We start from the raw sequence: 19839 nt of genomic DNA, 5'->3' as shown, positions 1-19839 counted from the left end.
GACAAGACATATCATTATTCTCTAGCCAAACAAATTAACAAAACGTCCAAAAGTCCCGGCAGAAGCAATTGCCCACCTAGTTATCATATTTCAAATCATTTGGTGTTTGCTACCTTCCCGTGGCGGGTAGAGTGTGTCCTGTTGGCCTAGAGCTAGACTCAATTTTATCATATAATCAGTTACTTTAGGATAATATTTTTCACACTTATTTTTACCTCTGAAAAATCCTTATTAGTTTTTTGCGATTAATCTTCTTCAATTTATTCGATTTGACAGTCGAAAATTGAAAAATATATGTGAAAAGTAAAAATAATTGTGTGTATAACACGATCCTTATTTTATTGCCCTACTAATTAGTTACAAACCCATATTGTTAAGCATATAAAAAATGAATGGTTCACAGAATTATCTTAACATTGGAAAAATAAGTGGAATAAAACTATTTATTGGACAAGACATATCATTATTCTCCAGCCAAACAAATTAGCAAAACGTCCAAAACTCTCGGCAGAAGCAATTGCCCACCTTCTATATGTGCCTCGATTTGGCCCTTGAGAGAATTGTACTACACAACAACGTACTAAGATATGAATTTTGATTAATTCTACTATAGGCAAAGTACCAGAGTTTGGCCAGATTCTTATTTCCTTGTTAATGTTAGAGCATTCAAGCCTTGCAATGCATGCAAGTCTTAGTATTACAAAAGAAAGTCCTTGAAATTTTACTCATGTGTGAGGCTAAAATTAGTCGAACGCATAATTATATTGAGTGATATGGAACACATGTCCCCAAGTTGTATGTGTGATCGGATTTTATTTTGAAATACATCTATATAAACAAACCAATACATATATCCTTGTACCCTGGAACTCAAGTACTACTACTCAAAAGCCATTTTGATTTCGTCTTCTACTTCGTGTTTTCGTAATTGAGTTTTAGTACGTCCTCAATATCCAAATGGGTAGCTTAAATATTGACAATCCACCTGAAAACAACTCTGCCCACCACATGACTAAAAACCCTCTGGAACTTGTGGAGTTCAGGAGACAAGGACACATGATGATAGACTTCACTGCAGATTATTAACAAAACATACAGAAACACCCGGTTCTAAGCCAAGTCCAACCGGGCTATCTCCGAAAACGTTTGCCAGAATCTGCCCCATATCACCCTGAACCCATAGAAGCCATCCTCCAAGATGTTCAGGACCATATTGTTCCTGGCATAACACATTGGCAAAACCCTAACCACTTTGCCTACTTCCCTGCAACTATCAGCACCGCAGGATTCCTCGGTGAAATGCTCACCACGGGGTTCAATGTCGTGGGGTTCAACTGGATGGCATCACCAGATGCAACTGAGCTTGAAACCATAGTCATGGATTGGCTTGGAGACATACTCAAACTTCCCAAGTCTTTTCTTTTCTCTGACAATGGTGGTGGTGTGTTACATGGGAGTACGCATGAGTCCGTAGTTTGCACCATGGTAGCTGCAAGAGATCAAATCTTAAGTCAAATCGGTAAAGAGAATATAGGAAAGTTAGTAGTGTATTGATCAGATCAAACACATAGTGCACTCCAAAAAGTTTCTCAAATTGATGGAATCCACTCGAAAAATTTTCGGGCCATTGAGACTACAAGATCATCATCATTTGCACTCTCACCCGAATTGCTACAATTGGCGATTTGTTCAGACGTGAAATCTGGGTTGGTTCCATTTTATGTATGTGCCACAGTAGGAACAACCACAACCACTGCCGTTGATCCATTGGGGCCACTATGCGATGTTGCAAAAGATTATGGCATGTGGGTTCATGTGGACGCTGCATATGCCGGGAATGCTTGCATTTGCCCTGAGTTTCGTCATTTTATTGATGGAATTGAGGGTGCAAATTCGTTCAGTCTCAGTGCGCATAAATGGTTCTTCACTACTCTCAATTGTTGCAGCCTTTGGGTTAAGAATCCAAGTGCATTGACAAACTCGATGTCTGTGAATCTTGAGGGGTTGAGGAACAAGGCCACAGATTCAAAGCAAGTGGTGGACTACAAAGACTGGCAAATAGCCTTAACCCAAGGGTTTCCGGCCATGAAGCTATGGCTTGTGCTTAGAAGCTATGGAGTGGAAAACCTTAGAAACTTTATTAGAAGTGATGTAAAAATGGCCAAGCGTTTTGAAGGCCTTGTGGGGATGGAAAAAAGGTTTGAAGTTGTTGTCCCGAGGAATTTCTCTTTGGTTTGTTTCAGGGTTTTGCCGTCGGCAATTATCAACAAGGCTCCAACTCCCAGTGATGAAAACCGTGTAATTAACGAGGTGAATTGCGGGTTACTTGAGGCCATCAATGGGTCAGGTCGTGTGTACATGACTCATGCTGTGGTGCGAGGTATGTATGTGTTACGTTGTGTAATTGGTGCAACTCTCACGGAGGAAAAACACGTAGTCATAGCTTGGAAGGTGGTGAAAGAGCATGCAGATGCCATCTTCAGCATGTATTGCTAGACATGTCTAGGGGTGTTTAATTTGTTTAGTAGAAATTCAACTGGGACTAAACCCTTTATATCAGGGATGAGTTGTACTTTTTCTTATGCAAATAAAAGTGGGGTGCACGATAATTTTTTTAAAGTGACAATCGAAAACTTTATTGCTGAGTGGAATGTAACACGATAGGTGTTATCTCTCCAATCTTGTTATCATGAAAGTTTATTTGCTAAGGGCTCACTGCAAGAAATGTTGGCATAGGGCAAGGCTTTCTTACGCGAAGATGGTTTTGGTGCCTAATGATCTTTAGAAACTATGTTATAGGGAACTCTTGATGGTAGTGTGCGCACTTGGTGCCTAATGCTCAGTGGGCACCTTAAACAGATGTCTAACATGCCATATCCACACTTCAAAAAAGGTGCCCTATGCCAAGATTTCTAGTAGTGGTTTAGGGTCCAGAGCTCTAAATGTTTCTGAAAAAGTTGATTAATACATGTAAAATTGGCATACAAGAAATAAAAAGATGTTTAGATACTCCATACATAACTAAACGAGACAATCACAATGAATGTAAAGGTATGCAGTAACAATTTTTTCAAATTGTGGTTCCCAACTCATCTTAATACATGATGAAAGTCTCTTATTTGTTAAAAACATATATAGGACCTCCAGAACACATAGTACGACTGTCACATTAAGTGGGGTCTAAGAACTACTACAACGAATAACTACTGCTTATTACCAATAACAACAAGTGTCGTTGTAAAATGTCAAAGCCAACCAGCCAACCACTGCGACAACACAAGTAATAGACTAGAAAACCAATGGAGAATGCATATCGGAAGAAAGTCTTTGCTCAAGAACATAATTTTACAATTCAATCACATCACCAAGCAGAGTTTTTCTTTAAGCTCGAAACCAATCCCTCACCAACTTATAGTGTTTGGCTACACTTGCACATCTTCGTGGAGTCTCATAAATGGAGTTATCTTTCAGTATGTATCTTAATCTCTGTGCTGGACTTACAAATTAAACTGCAAAGAGTGGAGGGGAATGAGGAAATAAGTAAAGCAATAATCATTTAATTAATAAATCACGGGAGTAGTTTTACAATGTACTGAAAGACATTCCGCAGTTCTAAACCTCTATGTTGTAGCAAATTCAAAATTTTCCTTTGATACATATAGCATCCTTCTATGTTTTTGTCATGATGTCTTGCATTTCATCAACAAAATTATATAAGATAAAACCTGAAGGAAAACTTCAATATACAAAAGATAAAGCAAAGAAGTATATGAGTACATCTAATGGTTAAAACACTAGTAGTACCGAGTACTCCAGAGCACACAAGAATCTCCCGTATCAAAGGCAACAAGAGAGAGTGTCTCTGTCAAGGGGCGGTTGCTGTCAAGAGAAAGTGATTGTGCCAGGAGAACCCAACACAAAAGGGTGCAAAGGTTTAAGAAAACACCAAACTAATGAATGTAGGAGAAACTTGAGAGCCAAAGATTGTTACTCATCATGAACGTGTGAGAAATTTGATAGAGTACAATGGTGTAGTTGGAGCTCTAGGTTGTGAGTGGTTTATGTGCGAGCCTTTCCTATATAGAAAGGACAAATTACAAATACAAAGCATGCACACAACTGGGCTAATAGCTTGCAACTCAAGTGACTAAGGCAAATTCAAAGACAAATTCAAAGCACACAAAACACAGAAACAAACTTTCTCACCACAATGAGCAAAGAAAAACACTCTTCTCTGCAAAAAAGGAAATAGAAAAGAAATTTAAAGAACTGATTTTGCACAGCAAATACGTAAATACGTAGACCTTGAAGAAATAATAAATGGCAATAAGCTTATTAAGAGTACGCTGGTGATCAAATATTGTTCATGAATCCTAAGAAACCGTCTACGATCGAAGTTTAGGTCATGTTTCGTATCCTTTTGGATCTATTTTTTGTTTTTGAAATCAAGGAGTATTAGCTTCAATATTTACATTCATCATTTCCTAAAACTATAAATTGGTTTCAAATTAAGTACCAAACAATTGATACTTCAACTCCCCTTTGTTAGAAAAATAAAGTAAGAAGTCCATATTTCTAATCAGTTTTGTTCCCACACACACTTTGGCATGCAAATGATGCTTTACTGACGGAAGAATATGTATCAGATAATAGGGCTTTTCCAGTAAGAATCCATATACAATGCCAATTATCGGCAAAAAAATCTTACAGAATTGAGAAGATGATATGGCTAAAAGTTTAGTCGTGGAACATTAATTCGAATTGCACGTCAAAGCATTATATAACATTTGCCCGTTTAAGAAAAGCATACATCTAATTCTGAAGCACTTTTATGGGCACAAACTTAAACCTAAGACCACAATCACTTAATGCAAATAAAACCAGTAGAAAACCACCAAACAGGAAAAATAACCAGAATTTTAATTTGTTTATTTTGGTGTTGGAGCTGTTATTGACACTTCAAAAATAATCACATACTTTCTATACAAATTTTATTTATATGTTTATAAAATTGGAGTGCAGGATAATCATTTTGGAGAGCTAATAACAACTTTCTTTTAATTTATAGTACAATTTTACTCTATCGATCTATGGATGAATTAATAAAGAAAGTGTACTACGTACATAGTACATACCAAGGATGGGAAATTGTTTATTGAAGAAGGCAGGCATGCAAGGGAGAATCTCAACTCCCCTCGCCATCTGATTTCTGCTGTGATTCCAGGGCCGCCGGGTGTGGTTGGAGCATCAGCTGAGCCTGAAGCTGATGGTCTAGGGAATTCTGGTGATGTGCAGCTGCTTGTTGTTCGATCTGGTTATAATGGTTATTATCAAAAGCTCCACCCAAACCCAATGAACCAGACACCACACCATTACTAGCTGCAGCTGCGGGAATCTGATTAAACCCATTTCCATTAACCAAACTCGCTGCGGCGTCCATCCCATTGATATTGAACCTCACTAGCTCTTGCTGATGAGCCTCGAACAGTTGCTGCTGATGTTGGTCGCGAATCAAAAGCTGGCCTCCCCTGCAGCCCTGCTGGGGCGGAGGGCCAGTGCTAGCCCCCAACAGAGGGATCATCAATGCCTGAGGGCCAATATAGGCAGACAGATCTTTCTTGGCGTTGTAGAGATCAGTCTGGACTTGCTTAAGCCTGTTCTGGAGAAATGAGATGAAACCAACACACCCATACACTGGGTCCCGAAGACGAGCCTCTGCCTCATAGGCCAATGACGTCACGGCATCTTCACGGTATGCAACATTGAGTTCGTTCAGGATCTTACCGACGTTGCTCGCACCGTAAACCGTGTGAACGTTAGCGAATTTTTGAGGTTGGTCTGGTGGGAAATAGGGGGCGAACACACATTCTTGCGTACATTTTCGCCGTTGAAACTTGCACGCAGCGCACGGTGAATGAGTGTTCGACGACATTTTTTTTTAGGTTTTACTTGATTTGTCACAACAAACTGCAAAGAGGAATTAACAAGAACAATAATCAGTGATCATTTCATTTGCATAAATTAATTGTCAGAGAACGATAAATATTCAGTAAAAGAATTAAAATTCCTAAAATCCCAATCAAATACACCCCTAGGAGAATTGGGATTAAGAAAAGGAAAATAATTAGTTCGTAATCAACCCTAAATTTAATGCATTTATTTATGATCCTTATTCTTTAACCCACGATGAGAATAATTTTAGAGTTCTACAGCTAAATTTTGAGTCTATTGGAAAAAGAAAACCCTAACCTTTGACAAAAAAAAAAAAAAAAAAAAAGGAAAAGAAAAAGAAAACCCTAACCCTAGCTAGACAATGAAGAAAGCAGCGAGGAAGAATTTTTTATATAAACAGGCGAAGCGATATCTCCACAATTTCGAATTTCCTTTGTCGCCTCTTCGTCTTTCTGTCTTTCGATGAGAAGAAGTGAGATGAATTAGTTAGAGGGAAGTGTTTAAGAGAGTGAAGAGGGGAAGCGAGAGACTGATTATTTTTTCTCCTCCGGGGCCTCTGCTACTGATAAGAAGTATAACTGGCAGAATCTATATATATGGTATATATAGATGTGATATGTTAATAGATGTCGTTAGTAGCATTCCAAAAATCTTTAATGGGGTAGTTATGTTAATATAGAAAGTAACTAGGCAAAATAATATATAAGGTATATATACATACATACATATATATATATATAGTACCATATTAACCATGAGAATTGTTATTAGCACTCCAAAAATCTCATTCTACACTCTAAACTTTCTATATTAGGAAAGAAAAATACACTTGTGAGGAGTGTAGAATAAGATTTTTGGAGTGCCAGTAACACTTCCCTTAACCATATGAAACTTGATTATAATAAACTCAACAAGACATTCCATATTCCTCAAGACATTCCATATTCCTCTTTCTGTTGACGAAATTTGATTTGGGACGTGATGAGAGTTTTCAAGTCTCTATTCCGTATCAAGTGCAATTAAAATGGCATTGGCACCAATAAATGCTATAAAGTTTGCCTTGTTGCCAAAAGTTGTCATCAACAACATAATTTTGATTATGATGAGACCGTCAACTCAATTGTTAAAGGAACTCTAGTCTTTAAATTTAAAGGTTTGTGATGCATATATAGATGCGTTTACCCTATAAATGAGCATCATTCAATTCAATGTTTTAACACATAAGCTGTAATGGAGCATCAACTAAAGTGATGTTATGAAAGTTTAGAGCAAAATTTGAGGGTTTCTTTTTTATGAAAAGTGACTACCCATCGTTCAGCTGTGGTAAATCAATTAAAAGGCATGTATTTGCATCTATCCTGGGTCGGTACGGTATGAACCCCTTCCAATTCCTATTAAGGCAAATTTATGGAGTGGATTTGGGGTTGTCTTGAAATCCTATATGGGTTTTCTTCCTAATCCTGAAAGGTTTTATATGAATCCAAAAGTGGGTTACATAACCGATATCCCAAATTTCGTTTGTAGCGGAAGGAGCCGGCCGGTAGGATTGGGAGGCTGCCGGAGTTAGGTGTGATTCGGCTCCTTCTGGTGGCTGGGCGTTTGTTTATTTTTTAATTTTTTTTATTGTATTAAGACTTGACATTGTTTTTACTTTGGGTAGTGTTAAGGAGATTAAATTGTAAATCAAATGATGTGGTTGTTGATATTAAGTGTTTCTTATAAAAAATAAAAAAAATAAAAAAAAACAAAAAAAAAACCAGCTAGTGGTTTCGTCATGGCAATCTACCCTTCCGAGACCCGGGAAGACTCTAAGAGACATTTTAACCTCTCCTCACCACCATCGTGTGATTCGCCAGTGCTAAGAATCGAACCAAGGGTGTGCCGTATGAAATACGGGCTTGAAATTCATCTCCCACCACTGGATCATCCCATGGTGGTTGATTATTACTTAAGTGTTGATTAACATGATTAATTCTTATTCGTGACACATCATTTGGTTTGCAAATTTAGTTTAAAAGTTTGGTCTACCTAGCATTCTCCTTTTACTTTTTGGATAATGCTAGGGAGACCAAAATTTTGAACCAAATTTGCAAACCAAATGATGTGTCACCAATAAAAAAATAAACATGTTAATCAACACTTAAGTAATAATCCAATTATCAACATCCACATCATTTGGTTTACAAATTTAGTTTATAAATTTGGTCGCCCTAGATTACCCTTACTTTTTACTGATAACTAGATTTAAGCGCTTAAAATTAATTATGCATTTTATTAATTAAATACTAGTATATGCCCACATACATGTGTGAAAACATGTTTAGAATGGGAATGAGAAAGGGAGAGACACTACAAAAAATATGGTCATTGCGCGCAATAAATTATTTGTGCCCCTTGAGGCCAAAGAGCACCAACATATGTGTCCATAGACCAATAGCAATAGTGCATCATCTATATTTCTATTTGTGTCCTCTATAGGTGTTGCGTTTGCTAAAAGAGCACAATAGACTGTTTGGTGCTCAAGGAGGCAGGCACAAATAGTGGTATATTTGTGCCTCGTTTTTTTATAACTTGTCAGATAACCTTTTCCAGACAAGTTGGCACTTCATATTGTAATTGTGCCAACATGAATTAAATATTTAAAAAAAAAAATTTGAAACTAAAATTGAGGAAATGAAAATTTTTAATTTTTTGAAAATGAAAAGGCCTACAACACATTCCCAATCTCACAAACATAATGTAATGTTACATATTTTATCTCTAATACAATAAAACTTGAATCGAAAAAATATATAAGTTTGCATATTATTTAGGGTCAAAGTGAGTTGCTTATTTTAATGACACATCTAGTATGCATCATCAATAAACTTGCAATTTTAAAGGAGAAAATGAGTCTTAACTGTTGGAAACAATGGATAAATAGAATATTCACAAATATACAACTAAACAATGGAGAAAATTAGTCTTAACTGTTGGTAATTCCAAATCTCTGGTAACAAGACAAATACACAAACAAAAGCCGGTACTCTTTAGTCTTTAGTAAGAATAATTAAAGAAAAAAATGCATCTTATATACAACTACCAATGAATGCCCGCGCAATGCTGCGGGATTGAAAGAAAAGTGCAAAATCTTGAAATAAAAGTACCCGCAAAGGAAATTAACAGTTTGCATCATTGAATCGAACTCAAAACATGGTAATGCCATTAAATCTCTCCTCTCATAATTACATATCATTGTTTACATGGTTCGCTGTAAATGGTAGAATTCAACTAAATACTTTCAATAAGAACAACAACCGAAGACATCTAAATGGTAATATTGTTAATTACCAGTCAATTTCATCGCATTTATTATCAAATGCAAATGCATCATCATACCACCCCTGCTGTTGCATATCCTCATCACCAGCAAGCTGATCTCCTCCTAGAAACAAAACCCCCCAAATCACTAAAGCAAAATTTGCATAGAAAATCCATTTGGAAAATTTACAATTCTAAAAACATAATATTCAAACCAAAAGATGACCAACACGAAATCGGCCATAAAACTCACCAAGAAACCCAGCCTCTTCTAGGATTAAGATTTTCTTTGAATGTGCACCATATTTGCAATTTTCACAAGATGTTCTCATTAGTAGTTTCTGAGAGAACTAAGCAGTGGTTCAACTGAAGGTTGCAATTTAAAATGGAAGTTATTTTGAGGGAAATGGAAGGTGAGGTTTCTGTTTTTGTCATGGCCATCTTAATAGTTGGTCCAAAAAACATAGGTCTTGCAATAAGAAACAAAAAAAATACAGATTAACCCTTACAATGGCTAGAGGCCGCAGTACCTGCGAGTCAAAGATGGGGAACAATGTCTCCATATCGTGTCAATACTTCTTTGAATCCATTACAATGTTGCTCGTCCTCATCGAAGCTGAAGATGTCTTGATCATGTGTAGATGCTACAAAAATATACATGAAAGTTGTCATTCACTTGATCCAAATGGTAGTTCTACATAGACATAATGCAGAAGACAAAATAGAAGGAAAACAAATATTGTAGCGGTATAAGTTCAATAATTGCAGCAAGCAAACAAACAGAAACTTTACTCACTTATAAAATCCAAATCAGAAAATGAAGCAAATTGAATGAACTATGAAAGAAATTTTATTCACTGAATTAGAATCAAACTAATGAAATTGAATTGAACAAAACCTTTACTCAAATTTATTGAATGGTGTTTATGAAATGTAAAAAGAGTGTTACTCACGAAAAATATTAAGCACACGTCCATACCATCTTCTCTTCTCTGTCTCAAATCAAGTTCCTTTTTATACAGGTTCTCAACAAATCTGACCCAAAAGCTCCCTTTTTTTTTTACATAGACCAATTTCATCCATCAAAATTTTCATTAAAAAATTTTTCACAGCCCATGAAAATTAATCATTGACTCACTAAGAAGAATATGGACAAAGACATAGGGGATGTAGGGTGGATGAGATTAGAAGGAATAGACACGGATTAAAAATTATAAATTGAAAGAAAAAAAAAATCATACGAATAGATCGTTTAACAACTAATGATAGAGGAGGGGAAGGGGTTAAGAGCATGTGACCTTTCCTTGGCATAAATTTGTACATGCAAGTTTAATTCCAATGAAACAAATATGTGAGTAAAGCAAAAGATATAAAGGCTCCATGTACTGTTTTACAATCTTCTCAAGCTGCTGACACAATGCCTAAGATATTTCAGACAAAGATTTTCATATAAATAAAGCACCTCACCTAAAATAACTGAGGTTGTGGTATTTGAATCAAGTAGGCAGATGTTTTGCAAGGTCTTGTTCAATACCATCTCATATTCCCTTTCCATTTTTCCTGTATCATACAATAAATAAAATTAAGGACATTTTTTTAAAGATTAGGAGGGAGCAAATAGATATAATGGGACGTAAGAAAGCACCAACTTGTCAAAAATAATTTATTACTTTCAATTTGATTTAACTTTTCAAATGAACCAAACCCCCAAGATAACCAAGCACTTCAAACAATCCCTACACAATTGACAAAGATGGTTTGAAAAAAAAAAATTCTATACTTAATCAAACATACAGATGAAAGCATGGTTAAGATGTATTCTATGTAAAAAAACCTTTACTTTCAGAACCTAAATCCAAAAAAAGGGTCGCGAGGGGATGTATTAGCAATTAACTAGTTTGTTATAGTTTAGTAGAATACAAAAGGAAAATCCTTCTCTTTTGTCTATTATATGAAAAATCTAAATAAGAGATGGCAGAAGAGGACTATGGAAAAAAAAATAGGGTAAAGTACAAAAAACTACCTCAATTATTGGTGTCACGACACTTTGATACCTCATTTTTTAAAATTAACAATGTCATACCTCATCTTACGAATTTGTGTCAATGTTATACCTTCCGTTAGCTTGGTCGTTTATTTCTTAGTTAAATACTGATGTGGTTTGATCCGGGACCCATTTTTTATTAAAAAATATTAAAAACTAAAAAAAATCATTTAATATTTTAAATATTAAAATAATAAAGAAAAGTTATTAAAAAAAAAAAAAACAAAAACCAACATCAGTTCGTCCCCTTCCCCCCACCCCTTCTCTCTCTTCCCCCCATCTTCATCTTCTTCTCCCTTTTTGCAACTGCAACTGCAACCCAGAAAAGAAAAAAAAAGAGAAACAAAAAAAAAAAAAAACACACCAATTTGTTTTCCCCACTCCCCACCCCCTCTTCTCCCCGCAACCACTCTCCGCACCCATCCTCTGCACCCAACCTCGCACAATTACCTGCAACCCAAAAAAAAAAAAAAAACCCAGATCCCGTTGAGGTGGAATCGGGAAACCTTCGCCAGGCCGATTCCGAAGGTTGAGAACTTGGGCGCGGAGAAAATGGGGGGGGGGGGGGAATGGGTGTGGGGGGAAGAAGGTGGGTGCGGGAGAGACGTACCCTTTCTCTCTTCTAATAAAAACAAAAAAATCTAAATAGAGAGAAAGGGTACGCTCTCTAGAAGATTTGCTCCCCGCGGGCGCCCGGGGGGGGGGGGGGGGGAGGACGAACTGGGTTTCCCTTTTTTTTTCTTTTTTCTGTCTTTTTCTTCTTCCTCTTCTTCTTTCTTCTTCTTCTTCCTCCTTCGGGTTGGGTTGGGGTTTTTTTTTTTTTTTCTTCTTCTTCCTCCTCCTTCTTTTTGGGTTGCAGGGGGTTGGGTTTGTGGTGAGGGGAAGGGGGATGAACTGGGTTTGGTTTGGGGTTTTTTTTTTTTTTTCTCTCTTCTTCTTCTTCTTCTTCTTCTTCTTCTTCTTCTTCTTCTTCTTTTTCTTCCTCCTTCTTCGGGTTGCAGGAAGATAGGGAAGAGAGAGAGGAGGGAGGGACGAAAGGAGAGGATTATTTTTTATTTTTTTATGTACTTTTTTATTATTTTAATATTTAAATAATATTAAATGATCTTTTTGTTTTTAATAATATTTTATTAATTTTTTTAATAAAAAATAGGTCCCGGATCAAGCCACATTAGCATTTAACTGTTAAATAAACGGTCAAGCTAATGGAAGGTATAACATTAACACAAATTCTAAAGATGAGATATGACATTGTCAATTTTAAAAGATAAGGTATGATGTCGTGACACCAATAATTAAGGTAATTTTTTGTACTTTACCCAAAAAAAATATGTGCGTATAAGTTTCATCTTGCTTGAATGCTATCTATCAATGGTAATTCCCCAAATCAAAACCCCAAAGCCAAACAGGGCAACTACATATGTATTAAATTCACAATAAGAAATAAGTAAAGTTGAGCAAAATTTACCTCCATCAAGCAAAATTTAGCATCTTCCATCTTCACCATAGTAGGTGGACTCACCTAGCTGAACCAAACTAAAATCAAGATTACCAAAGTTAATTCCAACCATTAATTTCTATAAAATCATACCTCAAAAGGTAAAACAAAACAAAATTGAAGGGTTTTACATGGATTTGCGAATGCAAGAATTTGAATTTCCAAAAAGCCACTACTGTAAAAACCCCCAAAACCTCGAGATTTATACCCAAAAAAGAAAGAAAATTTCCAAAACATGAAACCTTAAAAAACCAAAAACCCATAAATCTGCCCTTCATGAGAAACCATCCGAGATTCAAATCAGAGAAATCACACAGAAGGGATTGGAGATTTTCACATACCGATTTGGAAGAGGCAACCTTCGGGCGAGAAAATTGTGATCTGACGATCGTATCTGCCTCATCTTCCTCGACCCATGATTTGAATGCTTCAATTTCTTAGCCTCTTCTACTTCTTTGGTTTTTAGGGTTCATCCGAAGTGGCATATCAGACCTTTAAGCTTCTTCTTCTTCTATCCGCAAGCTCTCTCTCTCTCTCTCTCTCTCTCTCTCTCTCTACAAGTTAATGGTTCTTTCTCGTAACCTATCCCCTTACCAAATCCCACATAGCCGTTGATACCACCGAATGCAAAAGAGAGATGGGAAATAGAAAATTTTGGGAAAAATGATAAAGAAAGAGAGAAAGCCTGGGGTTGAAGAGAGGCTTGGTTCAATTGGGAAAGGAAAAGCGAGAGAGAAAGGAGAGGCGGAGGAATTGAGGAGATGGTGGGTTTGAATGGGGAAACACAAAGAGGCAGAATGAAGGAAAATAAGGACAGTGAGAGGTGTGAAGATTAAGGAAAGTGTTTTTTATTTTGTTTAAAACATTATTTTGAACAAAGGGCACAAAAAATCTACCTTTATTTTAAATATATTAAATTACACTGCACACATTTATGGTGTCATTGCAAATTAATAAAAAATTTCCATTGCTGACATTAAAGGCACAAAAGTCATGATTATGTGCCCAATAATGTGTTTGTATCTATTTTTCTTCATATTGGGCACAATACATGGTGCCCATTACGGAATAAGCACTGTTCCATCCTATTGGTGTTTAAACAGACACAAACACCTCATTTGTGTCCCTAATTTTGTGCCTAAAGGCCATTTTTCTTGTAGTGAGAGAGGACGTGGAGTGGAGAGAGGTTTTATTTTATTTTATTTTTTAGGGGATTGTTATTAGCACTCCAATAATCTTATTTAGCACTCCAAACTTTTTATAATTAGAAAGAAAAATACATTTGTAAGGAGTGTAGAATGAGATTTTTAAAGTGTTAATAATAGTTCCAATTTTTTAAAGCAGGGATAAGCTGTGACGAAATGTACATGATGACTATATGAAAAAACAATATGCGTGTGATGCTTTTAAAAATAGCAAATTTAGTTTGTGTAAAATTACATTACTGCTTTAGGATTTTATTTTGTGATACAGAAATGGGGAGTAGAGGCAGGTTTGGTCTAACCAGGCTTTAATCAGTGTGTGGTCTGTTTGATTGCTGGGAAAATGAAGGAAAATAAATGGTGGACTGACTTAATATTTTTGAGATGCATTCGTTAATTGTTATACATTTGACAACTTGTTCTTTTGAAGAGTGTACGTGCGGCTTATCACTATTTTGCAGGGTAAATTATATATGTTGCTTCTAGGCTTGTTTGAAATGCACAGCCTGTTTAAGGAATTTACTTCTGTAGTCTAATGGTGCAGGTACTAGTAATTGCCAAAATAAAAATAAAAATTCTTAAATCGCAGGTACCTGCGTGATTAAAGACCTTTTGCACGCACGAGAGAGTGTGTGTGAAAAAATCTAGTATTTATGGTAGAAAAGAATGAAACAAAAGCAATATATCCAATTTCATTTGGAATCACTTCAAAATCCAACATTAGCATATTGTGATGAATTACGTACGTGCGTGATTAAAGGCATTCTGCACACACGAGAGTATATCCAATTTCATTTGGAATCACTTCAAAATTCAGCATTAACATATTGTGATGAATTACGTGCGTGCGTGATTAAAGGTCTTCTGCACACACGAGAGTATGTGTGAAAAGACTAATATATATGGTAGAGGAGAATGAAACAAAAGCAATATATCCAATTCCATTTGGAATCCCTTCAAAATCCAATTAGCACAGACTGTAGGAAACCTGAAGCCCTATCCCTTGTTTTCTTTAAATCTACCCGTGCCCTCTCCCCTTTTCTTCACTCGCCAATCAACTCCCTCAAATCCCTCACCAATCCCATCTTTTACCTCTACACGGCACCCAATCAGAAAAGCAAGAAAATATCTCACCAATCCCATCGTTTCCCCCTCTTTCTTGTAGTCATTTTCTTCAAATTTCAGAATCGAGTATACTCATGGAACACGTGATTCAAATAATGACACTTGATTCAAGGACAGTCTTGAAATGCAGAATAATATTACAACATAAACGAAATGTGTATCATGCAGTACATATTTTAGGTCTCGTACATTTTTCATATTACAAGAGTTTATTTTAGATCAACGATCAAGGAAACTCGAGATCTTGCAAAATTAAAGAAACTCGAGATCTTGCAAAATTAAAAATAAAAAAAAAACATTTGATATGTATGTATATATGCACTGCTTATAAAATTTAAATGAAAGAGATGTGAGGACCCTAGGAATCAATTGATCTGACCATTCACTAAGGTACCGTTTGGTACGTGGGACGGGACGGAACAGAGTGGGACAAGGCGTTCCGTCCCACGTTTGGTGCGCCTAAAACAGGTGGAACAAGCTGTTCCACGGGACGAGTTTTGGCTGAATTTTCGTTCCACCTCATCCCCCTGGAACGACTCGTTCCACATCCGTGGAACACAAAATTATAACATCTCCGTCTCCTTCTTCTTCCTCCTTGTTTCCATCTGAGGGCATCTTTGATCTCTCTCCGTTCCGTTCCGTCCTGTCCCGTCCTATTCCGTCTCATTCCGTCCCGTCCCGTCTGCATACCAAACGATACCTAAAGATCCATGACTCAAATCTTTCAATTTTCAAGGTAAAATTCCTTAGGCCTCATTTTTTTCTCTTTGTTGGAAGAGTTGCCTAATCGAAGGCCTGAGATGCAGCTACCCCAATCCAAACTTCCTGCAGGCTTGCCTTAGCTCATCAATGGTGATGAACCCACTTTCGTCCTTGTCGAAAAACGAGAACGCCGACAGCAGATTTTCTACCCTCTCCAGAGTCCAGATTGTTAATTAATTAGTGCACCGTCGCCGCCAGAAACTCGCTGTAGTCGATCGTCCCGCAGTTGTCAATGCCAACTCCTCCATGAGATCCTTGATCTCAGACTCCATTAGCTCAGAACCGAAGTCTATGTGATTCGTCGGTTGAGATTTTACAAAAAAATCCCATTTTTGTCTGGGAAATTAGAGCAGAATCGGTGAGAAATATAACAGTGAATTAAAGGTGGAATAAAAAAGGATGGGTTCTTTTTCTTCCTTTTTGTGATGAAAACAGGCAGGCAGGGAATAAACATGGAAATCAGTGGGAAAGTGAGAAGAAAAAGATGAAGGGAAGAGAGACCTCAATCCGGGGTATGGTTTTGGCCCTGGGTGGTGTGTTATCATTTAAAGAGGGGGAGGAGTGAAGAGGGAAAGATTGCGCATTCCTGGCTACGCAATTTGATTAAACGGTTATGATTTTAGGATCCCGAGGTTCCGGATAAAGAGATTTGGAGATGATTTTTTTTTAAGAAAAACTAATTAAAAGGGTTTGAAAACTTTGAGTTTTAACGTTAAGAACAAAATAAATGGTAAATTGAATAGTACTAAGATTGACTTTTTAGTGTAAAAATGTGGTTTTTCGTTAAAATGAATAGTACTGGAAGCTTTTCGTTAAAGTTCTTTTTTTTTTGAATTATAAGAAACGATATAATGGTATTTCATTGATTTTTACAAATAATTACAGAGGTTGTCAATTAGGTACAATAACTTCAATAACCAAGAAATTGATTTGAAATGAATTTGCATAGTAAAACAACCAACAGTTGGAGAGGATCTTAATCCCTCCATTGACTTCCCAATTAAAGAGTAGATGCGCAATGGTTGAAATGGTCACCCCAGGTCATCACTAATTGGCAAACATTTTTAGTGGTCACTGCAACTGGTCTTGACAAGTAATGTTTAATTCTCATAAATTGGATAATTTTATTTTTATTAATTAATATAAAACCCTAAAATTCCAGGCATGCATGGAGAATGAAACATAGACAAGTTACAACCCATTCGAACTGATCACAGTTCTCGCATATTACACATTCCAAGCCAAATATATTAATATATGATATACTGAACATATTTTCATACCACATTATTAATTGATGCGACTTTTATACAAATAAAATGATATACTAGAGTAGTACAAAAATATGATCTCGCTAATTAATTTCCATCAATCGACTCAATACTTGGTCAAGATTTGATCTGCATGCTCTTGCACCACCTTCCAAGTCAAGGCAATGTGGTGTTCCTCAGTCAAAGTTGCACCAACTGCAAAACGTAACATGTACAAACCTCCAACCACACCATGAGTCATGTACACATGACCGGACACATTGATGGACTCTAGCAACTTGCGATTGACCTCGTTGATAATTACACTATATTCATCACCATTAGCATCACAGCAATAATCCATCTTGCCATTATGATCACCTTGAAGCCTTGTTGTTAATCGCGGATGGCGAAACCCTAAAACAAACCTAGGAGAAATTCCTAGGAGCCACAATCTCAAACCTTTTGTCCATCGCCACAAGCCCTTCAAAAATCTTGGCCATTTTTACGTGGCTTCTAAGAAAGTTTCTAAGGTTAGCCACCCCATAGCTTCTAAGCACAAGCCATAGCTTCATGGACCGAAACCTCCGGCTCAAGGCTATTTGCCAGTCTTTGTAATCCACCATCTGCTTCGATTCTGTGGCCTTGTTCCTTAAATACTCAGGATACGTTGAGAGTGAACTTACCAACGTGTTGGGATTCTTAACCCAAAGGCAACAACAGTCGAGAGTGGTGAAGAACCATTTGTGCGCGTTAAGACTGAATGAATCTGCTGTTGAGAGTTGTCCCACATCGGTGAAGGACAAGGTTTGTTATGTGCTTATATGATCTTGGGCTACTCCCTATATTGCTAATTGGTTTTATGGTGGAATCTCAATTTCATCATGGTAGTTGAGAGTTGTCCCACATCGATGAGGGACAAGGTTTGCTATGTGTTTATATGGTCTTGGGCTACTCCCTATATTACCAATTGGTTTTATGATGGAACCTCAATTTCATCACGGTATCAAAGCAAGGTTGTCCATGTGCCAACGGCCACATGCCCTCCACATCACCCAGTTGCTGTTCACGTGCAAGCTTGAAAATCCGCCACACGTGCGAGGGCGTGTTGAGAGTTGTCCTACATCGGTGAGGGACAAAATTTGCTATGTGCTTATATGGTATTGGGCTACTCCCTGTATTGCCTATTGGTGGTTTTATAGTAGAACCTCAATTTTATCATCCGCACCCTCGACGCCATCAAGGAAATGTCGAAACTTGGGACAAATGCAAGCACTACCAGCATATGCTGCGTCCACATGAACCCACATGCCATAATCTCCCGCTACGCCGCAGAGTGGCCCCAATGCATCAACAGTAGCAATCGCGGTTGTTACCACTGTGGCACATAGAGACAAGACCAGCTTCTATGTCTGAATAAGTAGTCACTTTTAGTGACTCGGGTGAGAGTGCAAATGATGTAGATCTTGTTGTCTCTATGGAACGAAAATTCTCGGGGTGAATTCCAACAATTTGGGAAGCTTTTTGAAGTGCGCTATGTGTTTGATCGGATCCATACACAACTAGCTTCCCAATGTTGTCTCTACCAATTTTGCTTAGCTTTTGATCCCTGGCAGCTACCATTGCACAAACAAGGGCCTCACAAGTAGTCCCTTGTATCACACTACCACCATTGCCGGAGAAAAGGAAAGACTTAGGAAGTTTGAGCATATTTCCAAACCAATCCATGACTATGCTTTCAAGCTCAGTTGCTGCTGGCGACGATATCCAGTTGAACCCCACAACATTGAATCCGGAGCTAAGCATTTCTCCAAGGAACCCCGCGACGCTACCACTGGAAGGGAAGTAAGCAAAGTAGTTAGGGCTTTGCCAATGTGTTATGCCAGGGACAATATGGTCCTGAACATCTTGGAGGATGGTTTCAAAGGGTTAAGGGTTGTATGTATCCGGCAAGCGTTTTTTGAGGTAGCCTGGTTGGACTTGGCTTAGAACTGGGTATTTCTGTATGGATTTGTAATAATCTGCAATGAAGTCTATGACCAAGTGGCCTTGCCTCCTGAACTCCTCAGGATCTAGAGGGTTTGTGGATACGTTGGGAGAATTGTGTTCTTGTGAATTGAGGCTACCCATTTTGGAAATTGGAAGAGTTGGAGTGGATGTTGATGGGTTGAGTTGCACTTGAGAAGAGTGTGTAAGGGAAGCTTATATAGGAGTTTGGTGTGGAATTCCCATACGTGCATGCGCTCAAATGCACACGTTTGGATCTCTTCCACTATTCGAATAGAATCCAAGTAATGACATATCACCTCTTGCAAGGTTAGAGCTCAATATGTTGATTGACAATTGATTCACTTATTTAGTAACGCTACAGACATCAAATTTGAACAATAAATATTATTTGGTTACATGTTTGTTTATAAAATTTAGGCCAAATAACACAAATAATCCTTGTAGCGTACGAGTCATTGTAGTTTCATTGGACTTTTTATTTCTAACCCCCTACTAATCCTCTTAAAATAAAATGGAGGCTTCTCCAAATTTTTTCTTAATTAAAAACCACCTAATAATTTTATTTAATAAAAAAGAAACTTGAATTTTAATGAGAAAAAAAAAACTTAAATTGTAATGAAAACGACAAAAAGTACACAAACAAAGCTAAGTCTTAAAACTCACACGACAATAATTCACACGCGTCATTTCCTCTTT

General features: G+C 37.2%; 1 long non-coding RNA gene and 3 pseudogenes across 2 annotated transcripts; 1 reads left to right on the top strand and 3 right to left on the bottom strand.

Moving 5' to 3' along the window:
- The first annotated feature begins 748 nt into the window (after window positions 1-748).
- Window positions 749-2619, top strand: LOC137727291 (phenylacetaldehyde synthase pseudogene; annotated as a pseudogene).
- A 421-nt stretch (window positions 2620-3040) lies between these two features.
- Window positions 3041-6004, bottom strand: LOC137727560 (LOB domain-containing protein 10 pseudogene; annotated as a pseudogene). The gene is made up of 2 exons (XR_015952604.1): window positions 5136-6004; window positions 3041-3509 (listed from the first exon to the last, which is right to left on the bottom strand). The product of XR_015952604.1 is annotated as an LOB domain-containing protein 10 pseudogene (transcript).
- Window positions 6005-9157: 3153 nt separating this feature from the next.
- On the bottom strand, window positions 9158-12833 carry LOC148693828 (uncharacterized). The gene is made up of 4 exons (XR_015951906.1): window positions 12765-12833; window positions 10720-10812; window positions 9783-9896; window positions 9158-9376 (listed from the first exon to the last, which is right to left on the bottom strand). It is a non-coding gene; the product is annotated as an uncharacterized LOC148693828 (long non-coding RNA).
- A 4427-nt stretch (window positions 12834-17260) lies between these two features.
- Window positions 17261-19263, bottom strand: LOC137727368 (tyrosine decarboxylase-like; annotated as a pseudogene).
- Window positions 19264-19839: the final 576 nt, after the last annotated feature.

Source organism: Pyrus communis, chromosome 10 (assembly GCF_041283825.1).
Source record: "Pyrus communis isolate YQ-2024b chromosome 10, ASM4128382v1, whole genome shotgun sequence".
In the NCBI taxonomy this organism is placed as follows: domain Eukaryota; kingdom Viridiplantae; phylum Streptophyta; class Magnoliopsida; order Rosales; family Rosaceae; genus Pyrus; species Pyrus communis.
The sequence above is the reverse complement of the archived record's forward strand: the minus strand, read 5'-3'. Positions and strand labels throughout refer to the sequence as shown.